Source organism: Macaca nemestrina, chromosome 3 (genome assembly GCF_043159975.1).
Source record: "Macaca nemestrina isolate mMacNem1 chromosome 3, mMacNem.hap1, whole genome shotgun sequence".
Taxonomy (NCBI): Eukaryota; Metazoa; Chordata; class Mammalia; order Primates; family Cercopithecidae; genus Macaca; species Macaca nemestrina.
The window spans coordinates 11759036-11774498 of record NC_092127.1 but is presented as its reverse complement, the minus strand read 5'-3'; the positions used below and the strand labels follow the sequence as shown (position 1 = coordinate 11774498).

General features: G+C 36.2%; 1 long non-coding RNA gene across 1 annotated transcript in view; it reads right to left on the bottom strand.

Moving 5' to 3' along the window:
• Nucleotides 1–3893, bottom strand: part of LOC105466624 (uncharacterized) — a 49700-nt gene extending 45807 nt beyond the window's left edge. The window contains exons 1-2 of the long non-coding RNA XR_978330.2: nt 3771–3893; nt 285–444 (exon numbers count right to left, since the gene is read on the bottom strand). This is a non-coding gene — a long non-coding RNA (uncharacterized lncRNA). The remainder of the gene's footprint in view (nt 1–284; nt 445–3770) is intronic.
• Between the last annotated feature and the right edge of the window lie 11570 nt (nt 3894–15463).

Here is a 15463-nt window from a genome sequence, read left to right as displayed (position 1 = left end):
ATCCATTAGCCCCTTTGATTCTTTTTGTAGTAACTAAAGCTAGTAGTAAAAAAAAAAAAAAGTAAAATCTGCTTTGATCTGCAGTTATTAACTAGAGGATACTCCAAATTTGGATTTAAAGCCATATATTGTATAAAGCTACTACTCAATGAAAAATCCTCAATTATCTTAAGAGCTTGTCTTACCATGCTTTTACATTTACAGTGCTTTCCCCTTCTCCCTTTACAAAATTTCTGCTTCCATAGTGCCGAGATGATTTAAGCAATTATTTATGATGGCATTACCTCATACTCGTTTTCTTCTCAGCAAAGTTGCATCTATGTCAAGACTAAGTAGTGAGAGCCAATTGAACTTACTCCCCCTTCTTTGCTATAATCAATAAAATGCATTCCCTTGAGATCACACTTATTTTTCTCCTTGGATTAGCTGCAGTATCCTTTTACCCTGCAAATAGGAAAAAAAAAAAAAAAAAATCAAAAGCCCAAACAACATTCCAGGATTCTGTTCTTGTCTTACTAAATTTCCTATTGGATTATGGTAAGATTATAGACTAAGTACAATTAAAGACACATGCATGTTTAGAAAAAGGCTTGGTCAGTTGATTTTGACAATGGGATATTCGAAACTCAGTATGAATCTAGCCTGTATGAAAACACAATATGTGAATGATCTGAAAAGCATTTCTGTTTTGACATTAAGACATTTATTGTTTAGTTTTCAGCTACATTTGTGAGAAGTTACCAATCACTTCATTCTGTCATGTATTTAGTCAGAGGCCACCAGATTAATTTTCTTGGTGACATGAGTAGGATGGAAGCAAAAGCTAAAACCCAAACCAATCCTTCTATATGTTTTAAAATTCTATGGCTTTTGGATAATAAAAGTCTACTAATACAGCCAAAAGATCTTTTTCCATTGTAAAGTTTGTAGGAATTAAAAATGATGCAAACAATTTAATAACATACTTTAGAAATGTTTTTTAATATTCCACTTACACTATTTTAATAGAATCTTGCAGTTGACAATTAAGCTTCATGTATTAACATTTATGACAGGGAATGATAGACATGTTAATTCTGTCCATTATGGCATTTAGTACAATTGTTACTATGTGACAAATTCTGGTTTTCTAAAAAGAAAGCTAACTTTAAAAAATTTCTGGTACAAGTTGTCTAGCTCTTATTCTTTTTTCCTAATATAAAATTATAGGCTTGGAAGAGGGGTCAGAAAACACTGAAGGAGAAATAAAACCAAGAATCTAAAAGTTTTATGGGAGTTCTCTGGGTATACAATATTATTAAGGCAAGGGTAACTACCAGTTGACCTGAATACCTCTAATATGTCCATCCCCCCAGACTGCAGAGTCACGTTCTCAAAAGGAAAACTGATTAGATGTCAAAACTCTCTGAAGCTGCTGAAGAAACCTTGAAAAGACTATAAATTAAGTTTAGGGAGGCCATAAAAATAGTGGAAATGTATAGCTAAAAGTTACAGTTGGATTAGAGGCTGTAAAGTTGAATAGCTACCTGATGTACTCCACTTTATAATATGTGATGCTTAGAAATCTTTGATATTAAAATGATAACTTGGCAACTCAGAAGGGCAAATGTTTACTCAGAGCATTTCTATATGGAGGGCAAAGTGAAAATAATCAGAGTTTGAGATCTGAACACATTCTCAATACTTACTTTTCTCCCTGTCTACAAGGTGGTAACTTCTAAAGACCACCTTAGTATAATCTAAGATACAGACGTAGAGATACTATTGAGTCTCTCCAATAAAGACTGTTGGACATTTATGAATAAAATTCATTAAAAATGAAATGTAGAATTTTGTAGATTGCTCTTTTTTTTAATTCATCAAATGTACTGAATAACTGTTTAACTCTGTACTTCATTATGCCTGTCTGGGTACAAAGAAGTACATCTTTATGTATACTCCAAAACTCTAAAAAAGTGTAGAATTTTTTTCGATTGCTTTTTTTAGTCCATCAAATTTACTGGATAACTGTTTAACTCTGCACTTCATTATGCCTGTCTGGGTAGAGAGGTACAGCTTTATGGATACTCCAAAACTGAAATTGGGTACTTGTCTACATATAATATCTGATAGTTATACCTGGGTCACCTTGTTTTTCCGTGACACGTTAATAAACATTTGGACATTGAATACCCCCACTTTTCCAGATTGTTGACCAAGGAGATTAATGATTGCTTGATTTTTATTAGCAATATAAATGAGTAAATGAATCAAGTAAACAATGGCTCTATTTTGCCTTCCACATGATTAATTTATAAGATTATTTTTACTTTCGAAAATTTCTTTTTGTTTTACTTGCTCTCATAATTTCTAGAAGAAAGCAAATTATGAGGGTTTACCTTTTCCAAAAGTCTACCAAAAGGGCTTTGGTAACAAGATGATGTTTATTCCTGGTAGACATCAAGCATGTAATCATTATTTTAAGAACAGCATTGATAATCCTTTGCTAAAAGACCTTTGGTGTCTATATTTATTTCCTTCTTTTCTCTCTCCCTTTCTCTCTTCATCCCTCCTCCTTTCCTTCCCTCTCCCTTCCCTTCACTACTACTTGCCTTTTTTTCCCTTCCCTTCTTTTCCCTTCCTTTATTTTTTTTTTTTTTTAACATTGCATTCCTTTCCCCGCTTTTCAGATGGTTATACTAATACTCCCTTTAAAGTCTGGCCTCACAGGTAGAAAATCAAATGGATTTGAAGAAACAAATGGATCTGAATCCATGTTCCTGAGGCACTACGCTCTATCAAAAACAAACAAATAATAGGATCAGGTATTCAAACTGGTGTTCCCATCACACTTTGTATATTTATATTACAAGTCTAATCCTTTTCATTCTAATAATATACTATCAATATTTGCCTATCTTTCCTATTAGAAAGTAATATCTGGAGTTTTTTCATTCACATTGGTATTTTTATTACTTAGCACGATACCTACTTGACTAAGCAGATTAATCACTGCTTAATTTTATTAGCAATATAAATAAAAGAATCAATCAATAAATAATCATTTTGCCTTCAGACAGAGAAGGAGTCAATGAGTACATTCAGAAAGAGCCCACCATAGAATTTGTAATTGCTCTTTCTAGGACTCATGGTTAGCTAGATGTAAACATAGGGCCCTGCAAGCTTGATGAAATATAAAAGTATATTGAGAAGATTTGCTCCAGGAAACCACTTTGTCTAATTGATACATTGGTTTCCTTAGGGTCAGCATAAAATTAGTCCTTTAATTTGTTATAGACTGTGATGACCAGAAATGTTCACTCTTTGTAGGTCTGTCTTCTGATGTAATTACTAGAGTCTTGAGTTCCTTAAACAAACAAACAAACAAAATCAATGATCCTCAAACAAATCTTGAGCAATGTTCAGGTGATTATTTCTGCTCCCATCATCTGTCTTGCCTTTCCTAATACCTTTTCCCTAAATACAGCCTTTCCCTAACACAACTTTTATCGAACTGGTTTTTAAGCAATTGAATTTTAGCTCTACTGTCAGGTCATATTCAGTTGCAACTTTGATGCAGTAGTCTTCTCAAGGACTAGTAATGAAACTGAATGTAGCATCAATGAATACTGAATGAAAACATTATCAGTTTTCTCCCAGTTTACATTGATGGGGGAGCAAAGATAAAATGGTGATGAGTCACTAATGTGAGAATTGCGATGTGTTAAAATTAATTCACAAAAATGTTATGTTTGTTTTCAAATGATATAAATATATTCAGTCTTCCTTACCTATTTCTCTTGTCTTCTTTTCCACCTGATAATTTTCTGGTAAATATGTATTGCTTTTCAATTAAAAGTGCTGTAAATCTTCAAGATAAAAGTGTTACACACATGTTCCTTCTGTTCTTACCTGAGAATTTATTGAAAACAATGAGCATGAATTGGTGTGGCTGATTAATCTTTTATATCCCTGCTTATTACAGTTATGTAATTTTACAATAATAAAAACAACCTTGATATATATATATATATATATATATATATATATATATATATATATATATATTTGCCTTCATGAGGAGTTATTCACCAATTGCCCTGGCTTACATGTGCACCCCCAACCACACCACCACCCGCCACTCACACACACGGATTTACTCTGTAGATCTATGGACTGCATTCTGCTATCCTTGGATCTTCTAAATCTTTATAAATTCTGGCTAGAGATTGTCTCAACATAGGAATTCACATGTTTTTTGCTCATATCATTTTTCTTTTCACTTTTGCATACATTGTTAGAAATATATTGGTTAAAAATTTTAAGTGCCCTTAATTTAAAAAAAAAACAGCAATTTTTCCAATGAAGAATAAATTTGTATTCTTCCTTGAAATATGGCATACAAAATTAAAAAAGAAATGCTATAAAATAATTAACATGGGCCTAGCTGAGGACCAAACCATGAAGTAAAAGTGAAAGAATTAGCTCACAGTCCTACAAAATTCAGAATTGAATTAGTTATAATATAAATCTAGTAAATCTATTCTATAGATTTTAAGGCATTCTAGATATTTGTATTTAATGTATTATATATTATTAAGGAAATTGTGTTTACTAGCATTACATGTGTACCATTGCACATGCTATATTTCACAAGAAATATTGTTCAGCACCCGCACTCACTTTGTGTGTTAATATTCTCTAAAGAGCCCAATTACACTATCCAACTGAAAACTCACTTTCTTCTGTCTGTTTCATAGTGAGGATGAGGATAATTTCACTCTAGAGGATTCTTTTCACTTGACTAATAGACGGAGCCTCAGATCTCAACCCGCGCTTTGAAAAAGCATTTTTAGGAACCCACGCCAACTGGACCACTGATGGGATACTTCACTATTTTGTTGGAGGAGAATAAGAGGATGAACGTCCCCCAACCATAATGTGTCTACTAAATGAAAATACATGTTTTATTAGAATGAAAATCCACAGAGAAAGATTATATGAGGGCAGCAGTTTTCCCTTTCTGTTGTGCACACAAAGTAAACTGGAGCATGCTTAAGCGTGGAGTCTAAAACGAGATACTCTAGACTTGCTTTCTTCAAAGTAAAGTATTTTTCCCTCATCTACATTATCATTACGTAAAATTAAGGTCAATTATAAAGATTAAAAGAGAGTGGAGATAGTACACAAATGCAAATATTTATACTTTAAGGATTCATGATATAAATAAAATTTTAGCCTATGTTTTCAAAGATCAATGCCAGCCCACTCAATACTTCTACTGAGTTTAACTTTTTGATGTAGTACTTACTGCTATGCAATTTTAATATATTTACCCATTCTCTTGTTTATTGTCTGCCTTTCCCCACTGGAATGTTGGCCCTCATGGACAGGAAGTTGGTCTGTTTTGTTCATTGCTCTATGCACAGTAACTAAAAGAGCACCTGTACCTTATGGGAACTCAATAAACATTTGCTGAATTCAGCCAGGGAGTCAGCCTCAGAATGGTCATTGGAACAAGACGAGTTTGAGTATGGGAGCTCAGGAAGACGGTTTACAAAGATCTCCATTCTCCTCCTCACAGAGCTTCATCATCTGTCATAAATATTCTAAGTGCCCAGATCTTTAGAAGTTATCTCTAATGAAAGATGTTTACAGTAAGATAGATATTTTTCAAAGACAAAAATCTAATATTATTAGAAATTTCATGCCCGGGGCCCACATGTTGTGCAGTTTGTCATCAACTCTTTAACTCTGCTCGTCTTCGCTCCTCATAGTGTACACATGTACGTTCATTGTGCTTGTTTTATGGAGAATTTCATGCTTGGAAACATTTCCATGAATTTTGGAGACACTGCAAGAAATCATGTTCTTTATGCTGCAGGCTCTCCTTTTACACCAAACAAGTTATAAGGTAATGTTAACTTAGTATATTTAGGAAGAAAGAATAGTGCTGAAATTTGCTATTGTATTTCTAAGATGTACAATTTCAGGATAGAGTAGCACGAATTTATTGAATATCAATGATATAAGGCAATTTAAGAGCATTATCTTAATGCTCAATCTTATTCAACTAGAATGTTTTAATATTATATGCTGAGGACAAATGATACTGAAGTATTATAAGCTTCATTTGTATTTAGCATAAAAATTTTAAACTAATTAACCTTAAGGTGTCCAATGGGTTTTATTTCTGTCTTTGAACGTGTAGGTTAACATATACTGATGTTAAAACATAATTATATTTACTTTTGCCTAGAAAAGTCACACCGCTAGGGGAAAATATTCTGAAAGATAAGAAATGCCCTTTTATAATATTTTCATATGCTCACCAAATCATTCTAATAGTTTGGCAAAATCAACAGACCTTTATTTCCCACTGGCACTGACTATACTGAATGTTTACCAAATTCATTTCATTTTTAATGCGATTCTTTTGGCCTTGCTGTTTAAGTGCCAGAGGGTAAAGCTATGCAATAGGTTGAATAGTGTCTGACTCTGTCCAAAGAGCCAGTTAGGAGAGTTTAGTCAGGGAAAATTTTTGTCCTAGATTAGGTGTTAATGTCCATCTAAAATCATAGAGTAATTGCGCATTTTAAAATTTACTTTGCTATGAGGCTCTTGGTTTAAAATGTTATTGGGAGTCTGTCTTTATATGTCTAATAATGAAATAACAAAAATCGAGATATCATCTGGCCTAAACCTACATTTAGGTTGAATGTGAAATAATCTAAGACAGATGGTGATCTGTGTTATTTTGGTAGAGTTTACTTCTTTGGCTTTAATTTTCACTGGCAGGTGGATTCAAAATTCAATCACAATTTATTAATGTTAGATGTATTTTAAATAGAATGAATGCCACTATTATCTCCTAGCATAATTTATGTTTTATATTCATTATCATGGTTTATACATTTGGGCAAATCTCAATTTTCTGAATCTTGGTTTCATCTTTTATAAAAAGATGGAGATTTGTTGGGGAAGCTTAAGGGTCAAAGTTGTGGATATAATAATAAACCAGATATAGGTGTAATTATGATTATTTTTGTTTATGGAAATTGAAACAATTTTGGACCAACACTCCAAAATCATGAGATTTTAGGTCAAAAATCTGAATTTCCACGTTCATCTGGAAAATTGGAAAAGCTACGATTAGATGGCAACATTCTCACACAGTAAGAATCATCTAGAGCCGATCATTGGCTGCTTCCTGGTTGGTCAGTTTCTATGACTTCCTCTAGCCTCCTCTCTGATACTGAAACTAAAAATTTCTTTTGTCATTGTGCTTGAATTTTTTTTCAAGTAGATAATATTTTTCTGTGTGTGTCTAATAACAGTAAGCTTATAAAAGTTAAACCAAGAAGGATAAGTGTTCATGGAAAATTAAAAGACCATATTATTTAGTAGAACTTAATAATATTCTTATGTTTAATATGCAAACATAGTGTATCTATGTAAAAAGGCTGCAATTTAAAGCACCAATTCAAAATGAACCATAGTAATGAAGATGAACTAAATCAAAAAAGGATCTATCATGAAAAACTTAATGAACTCGGGGGGCGGAGCAAGATGGCCGAATAGGAACAGCTCCAGTCTCCAACTCCCAGCGCGAGCGACACAGAAGACCGGTGATTTCTGCATTTTCAACTGAGGTACTGGGTTCATCTCATTGGGGAGTGCCGGACGATCGGTGCTGGTCAGCTGCTGCAGCCCGACCAGCAAGAGCTGAAGCAGGGCGAGGCATCGCCTCACCTGGGAAGCACAAGGGGGAAGGGAATCCCTTTTCCTAGCCAGGGGAACTGAGACACACAACACCTGGAAAATCGGGTAACTCCCACCCCAATACTGCGCTTTAAGCAATCAGGCACACCAGGAGATCATATCCCACACCTGGCCGGGAGGGTCCCACACCCACGGAGCCTCCCTCATTGCTAGCACAGCAGTCTGTGATCTACCTGCAAGGCAGCAACGAGGCTGGGGGAGGGGCGCCCGCCATTGCTGAGGCTTAAGTAGGTAAACAAAGCTGCTGGGAAGCTCGAACTGGGTGGAGCTCACAGCAGCTCAAGGAAACCTGCCTGTCTCTGTAGACTCCACCTCTGGGGACAGGGCAATAAGAAACACAGCCGAAACCTCTGCAGAGGCAAAGGACTCTGTCTGACAGCTTTGAAGAGAGCAGTGGATCTCCCAACACGGAGGTTGAGATCTGAGAAGGGACAGACTCCCTGCTCAAGTGGGTCCCTGACCCCTGAGTAGCCTAACTGGGAGACATCCCCCACTAGGGGCAATCTGACACCCCACACCTCACAGGGTGGAGTACACCCCTGAGAGGAAGCTTCCAAAGCAAGAATCAGACAGGTACACTCGCTGTTCAGAAATATTCTATCTTCTGCAGCCTCTGCTTCTGATACCCAGGCAAACAGGGTCTGGAGTGGACCTCAAGCAATCTCCAACAGACCTATAGCTGAGGGTCCTGACTGTTAGAAGGAAAACTATCAAACAGGAAGGACACCTACACCAAAACCCCATCAGTACATCACCATCATCAAAGACCAGAGGCAGATAAAACCACAAAGATGGGGAAAAAGCAGGGCAGAAAAGCTGGAAATTCAAAAAATAAGAGTGCATCTCCCCCGGCAAAGGAGCGCAGCTCATCGCCAGCAACGGATCAAAGCTGGATGGAGAATGACTTTGACGAGATGAGAGAAGAAGGCTTCAGTCCATCAAACTTCTCAGAGCTAAAGGAGGAATTACGTACCCAGCGCAAAGAAACTAAAAATCTTGAAAAAAAAGTGGAAGAATTGATGGCTAGAGTAATTAATGCAGAGAAGGTCCTAAACGAAATGAAAGAGATGAAAACCATGACACGAGAAATACGTGACAAATGCACAAGCTTCAGTAACCGACTCGATCAACTGGAAGAAAGAGTATCTGCGATTGAGGATCAAATGAATGAAATGAAGCGAGAAGAGAAACCAAAAGGAAAAAGAAGAAAAAGAAATGAACAAAGCCTGCAAGAAGTATGGGATTATGTAAAAAGACCAAATCTACGTCTGATTGGGGTGCCTGAAAGTGAGGGGGAAGATGGAACCAAGTTGGAAAACACTCTTCAGGATATCATCCAGGAGAACTTCCCCAACCTAGTAGGGCAGGCCAACATTCAAATAAAGGAAATACAGAGAACGCCACAAAGATGCTCCTCGAGAAGAGCAACTCCAAGACACATAATTGCCAGATTCACCAAAGTTGAAATGAAGGAAAAAATCTTAAGGGCAGCCAGAGAGAAAGGTCGGGTTACCCACAAAGGGAAGCCCATCAGACTAACAGCAGATCTCTCGGCAGAAACTCTCCAAGCCAGAAGAGAGTGGGGGCCAATATTCAACATTCTTAAAGAAAAGAATTTTCAACCCAGAATTTCATATCCAGCCAAACTAAGTTTCATAAGTGAAGGAGAAATAAAATCCTTTACAGATAAGCAAATGCTTAGAGATTTTGTCACCACTAGGCCTGCCTTACAAGAGACCCTGAAGGAAGCACTAAACATGGAAAGGAACAACCGGTACCAGCCATTGCAAAAACATGCCAAAATGTAAAGACCATCGAGGCTAGGAAGAAACTGCATCAACTAACAAGCAAAATAACCAGTAAATATCATAATGGCAGGATCAAGTTCACACATAACAATCTTAACCTTAAATGTAAATGGACTAAATGCTCCAATTAAAAGACATAGACTGGCAAACTGGATAAAGAGTCAAGACCCATCAGTCTGCTGTATTCAGGAGACCCATCTCACACGCAGAGACATACATAGGCTCAAAATAAAGGGATGGAGGAAGATTTACCCAGCAAATGGAGAACAAACAAAAGCGGGGGTTGCAATAATAGTCTCTGATAAAACAGACTTTAAACCATCAAAGATCAAAAGAGACAAAGAAGGCCATTATATAATGGTAAAGGGATCAATTCAACAGGAAGAGCTAACTATCCTAAATATATATGCACCCAATACAGGAGCACCCAGATTCATCAAGCAAGTCCTTAGAGACTTACAAAGAGACTTAGACTCCCATACAATAATAATGGGAGACTTCAACACTCCACTGTCAACATTAGACAGATCAACGAGACAGAAAGTTAACAAGGATATCCAGGAATTGAACTCATCACTGCAGCAAGCAGACCTAATAGACATCTAGAGAACTCTCCACCCCAAATCAACAGAATATACATTCTTCTCAGCACCACATCGTACTTACTCCAAAATCGACCACGTAATTGGAAGTAAAGCACTCCTCAGCAAATGTACAAGAACAGAAATTATAACAAACTGTCTCTCAGACCACAGTGCAATCAAACTAGAACTCAGGACTAAGAAACTCAATCAAAACCGCTCAACTACATGGAAACTGAACAACCTGCTCCTGAATGACTACTGGGTACATAACGAAATGAAGGCAGAAATAAAGATGTTCTTTGAAACCAATGAGAACAAAGATACAACATACCAGAATCTCTGGGACACATTTAAAGCAGTGTGTAGAGGGAAATTTATAGCACTAAATGCCCACAAGAGAAAGCAGGAAAGATCTAAAATTGACACTCTAACATTGCAATTAAAAGAACTAGAGAAGCAAGAGCAAACACATTCGAAAGCTAGCAGAAGGCAAGAAACAACTAAGATCAGAGCAGAACTGAAGGAGATAGAGACACAAAAAACCCTCCAAAAAATCAATGAATCCAGGAGTTGGTTTTTTGAAAAGATCAACAAAATTGACAGACCACTAGCAAGACTAATAAAGAAAAGAGAGAAGAATCAAATAGACGCAATAAAAAATGATAAAGGGGATATCACCACCGACCCCACAGAAATACAAAGTACCATCAGAGAATACTATAAACACCTCTACGCAAATAAACTGGAAAATCTAGAAGAAATGGATAATTTCCTGGACACTTACACTCTTCCAAGACTAAACCAGGAAGAAGTTGAATCCCTGAATAGACCAATAGTAGGCTCTGAAATTGAGGCAATAATTAATAGCCTACCAACCAAAAAAAGTCCAGGACCAGATGGATTCACAGCTGAATTCTACCAGAGGTACAAGGAGGAGTTGGTACCATTCCTTCTGAAACTATTCCAATCAATAGAAAAAGAGGGAATCCTCCCTAACTCATTTTATGAGGCCAACATCATCCTGATACCAAAGCCTGGCAGAGACACAACAAAAAAAGAGAATTTTAGACCAATATCCCTGATGAACATCGATGCAAAAATCCTCAATAAAATACTGGCAAACCGGATTCAGCAACACATCAAAAAGCTTATCCACCATGATCAAGTGGGCTTCATCCCTGGGATGCAAGGCTGGTTCAACATTCGCAAATCAATAAACATAATCCAGCATATAAACAGAACCAAAGACAAGAACCACATGATTATCTCAATAGATGCAGAAAAGGCTTTTGACAAAATTCAACAGCCCTTCATGCTAAAAACGCTCAATAAATTCGGTATTGATGGAACGTACCTCAAAATAATAAGAGCTATTTATGACAAACCCACAGCCAATATCATACTGAATGGGCAAAAACTGGAAAAATTCCCTTTGAAAACTGGCGCAAGACAGGGATGCCCTCTCTCACCACTCCTATTCAACATAGTGTTGGAAGTTCTGGCTAGGGCAATTAGGCAAGAGAAAGAAATCAAGGGTATTCAGTTAGGAAAAGAAGAAGTCCAACTGTCCCTGTTTGCAGATGACATGATTGTATATTTAGAAAACCCCATTGTCTCAGCCCAAAATCTCCTTAAGCTGATAAGCAACTTCAGCAAAGTCTCAGGATACAAAATTAATGTGCAAAAATCACAAGCATTCTTATACACCAGTAACAGACAAACAGAGAGCCAAATGAGGAATTAACTTCCATTCACAATTGCTTCAAAGAGAATAAAATACCTAGGAATCCAACTGACAAGGGATGTAAAGGACCTCTTCAAGGAGAACTACAAACCACTGCTCAGTGAAATCAAAGAGGACACAAACAAATGGAAGAACATACCATGCTCATGGATAGGAAGAATCAATATCGTGAAAATGGCCATACTGCCCAAGGTAATTTATAGATTCAATGCCATCCCCATCAAGCTACCAATGAGTTTCTTCACAGAATTGGAAAAAACTGCTTTAAAGTTCATATGGAACCAAAAAAGAGCCCGCATCTCCAAGACAATCCTAAGTCAAAAGAACAAAGCTGGAGGCATCACACTACCTGACTTCAAACTATACTACAAGGCTACAGTAACCAAAACAGCATGGTACTGGTACCAAAACAGAGATATAGACCAATGGAACAGAACAGAGTCCTCAGAAATAATACCACACATCTACAGCCATCTGATCTTTGACAAACCTGAGAGAAACAAGAAATGGGGAAAGGATTCCCTATTTAATAAATGGTGCTGGGAAAATTGGCTAGCCATAAGTAGAAAGCTGAAACTGGATCCTTTCCTTACTCCTTATACGAAAATTAATTCAAGATGGATTAGAGACTTAAATGTTAGACCTAATACCATAAAAATCCTAGAGGAAAACCTAGGTAGTACCATTCAGGACATAGGCATGGGCAAAGACTTCATGTCTAAAACACCAAAAGCAACGGCAGCAAAAGCCAAACTTGACAAATGGGATCTCATTAAACTAAAGAGCTTCTGCACAGCAAAAGAAACTACCATCAGAGTGAACAGGCAACCTACAGAATGGGAGAAAATTTTTGCAATCTACTCATCTGACAAAGGGCTAATATCCAGAACCTACAAAGAACTCAAACAAATTTACAAGAAAAAAACAAACAACCCCATCAAAAAGTGGGCAAAGGATATGAACAGACATTTCTCAAAAGAAGACATTCATACAGCCAACAGACACATGAAAAAATGCTCATCATCACTGGCCATCAGAGAAATGCAAATCAAAACCACAATGAGATACCATCTCACACCAGTTAGAATGGCGATCATTAAAAAGTCAGGAAACAACAGGTGCTGGAGAGGATGTGGAGAAATAGGAACACTTTTACACTGTTGGTGGGATTGTAAACTAGTTCAACCATTATGGAAAACAGTATGGCGATTCCTCAAGGATCTAGAACTAGATGTACCATATGACCCAGCCATCCCATTACTGGGTATATACCCAAAGGATTATAAATTATGCTGCTACAAAGACACATGCACACGTATGTTTATTGCGGCACTATTCACAATAGCAAAGACTTGGAATCAACCCAAATGTCCATCAGTGACAGATTGGATTAAGAAAATGTGGCACATATACACCATGGAATACTATGCAGCCATCAAAAAGGATGAGTTTGTGTCCTTTGTAGGGACATGGATGCAGCTGGAAACCATCATTCTTAGCAAACTATCACAAGAACAGAAAACCAAACACCGCATGTTCTCACTCATAGGTGGGAACTGAACAATGAGATCACTTGGACTCGGGAAGGGGAACATCACACACCGGGGCCTATCATGGGGAGGGGGGAGGGGGGAGGGATTGCATTAGGAGTTATACCTGATGTAAATGACGGGTTGATGGGTGCTGACGAGTTGATGGGTGCAGCACACCAACATGGCACAAGTATACATATGTAACAAACCTGCACGTTATGCACATGTACCATAGAACTTAAAGTATAATAATAATAAATTTAAAAAAAAAACTTAATGAACTCAAAGGAAAAGACTAACATTTCAGGAGGGTTTATTTTTAAATGCAAATAAGCACAAGCACGGCTGCTCTGAAAAGCAATTATATCAGAAATGAATAATTGTCATACATCAATACTTTTTTAAATGGTAATTTTTAGAGCTATTCTTATTAAATGAAGATAAATTGCATATAGAAGAGTAACACATGGTAAATACAAGGGTAACCGAAATAACTGTTGCCCAGAAATTTGGAAACATGGATGAATATACCAAGTTCATATTAAGTAAAAAAAAAAAGTAACTGATTTTTACTGGTTTCTCTGCTGATGTCTTACATATTTATGATACATCATCAATGGAATTATGGTGTCTCAAGATACTTGTGAACATGAGGTGTATGACTAAGACAAATTCATAAAATGATTTTATTGTGTGCATGCATGTGTTATATAATTGCCAGAATGTTTGACATAAAATTGTCAAGATTAATGACTAAAGGCAATGTTTTGAAGATGTTCAGTTAATTTTGGACTTAATATTATTCTTAAATCCTATTTGGAAATGTTTAGCAATGACAGAATAGCTACTCTCCTTCAGCTCATCATTCGCCATGAATTACTTTACTTAAGAAGTTAAGTTGGAAACCATGCTGGTGTCAGTGATTAAGCCAGCCATTTGTGCACTTTCCCACAGCATCAACGATCATCTTCTGAACTCTCTGGAAGAAGGATGATTTGTCACTTGATATTGAACAGATTCTTTGAAATGTAAAATGCAATTAAGTTTATTTCATCTAAGATAAAAAATTAATCTTAGCTCACAAGCAAAGACGGAATCGATAGTCTTTTCATCATCTAAATGCCTTCTAGAATGCTATGTAGAATAAAAGTAGTAACTGGAAAGTATGACTTGGTTACTTGATTTCTTATGAAATTATGCCTTTGGGAAGCTCCTTTGTCAAGGATTTACCTGGCAAATACTTCTTGGCAGAAATCACCCTGTGGAACTTAACAGGATTGCATGAATGACATGTCTAATATTGTGGAGTTAAGAAATAAAATGTTAAGAAAAGTCTCAGGATTAAAACTTTCTGGCAGTGACCTCACACTGTTAAATCACATAATATGACTAGGTAAGTCAAGAACCAGAAACAAAAGATACTTTATGCTGGCACAGTCCAATTCCAAAACTTAAATGTAACTTTTAATTAACTTAAATGTAAATGTAGCTTTGTGACTATTTTTTCCAGTTATAAACTGAATAAAAGTAAGCAATGCTGCTAGTTAAGAGATTGAAAATAGAATTCTGCATCCTGTGAAAGCACACCATAATGCAATGTATAAAACCTGGCATCTTGGTGTAGAACATGTCAGTTTTATTTTTCCAAATCAAAGATATTAACAATGTTGGAAGATATTTCTATTTTCATATTTTGAGTTTTTAATTTTAACTTTTAAATAGCTTCAATAACACACTTAGTCTTGTTGTAATATATTTATATTTCAGTACTAATAGTTTATATATCTTTCTGATAGTTGAAAATTTTTACAACAAATCAATTTCATTCATTTATGTTACATGCTTTATCCATTAACCCAGTATTTGTCTTTAGCTCTAAAGATGTCTGAGTCAATATCACTTAGGCTAATGACAAGAGAAAAATTTGGAGAAAATCTAACTCATCCTAGACATAAGATGTCTATACTGTATTTTGAAATCACCAGAAATGGGCTTTTATGGTGCTGTCAGAAACTTATTAATTTTGATGTTCAA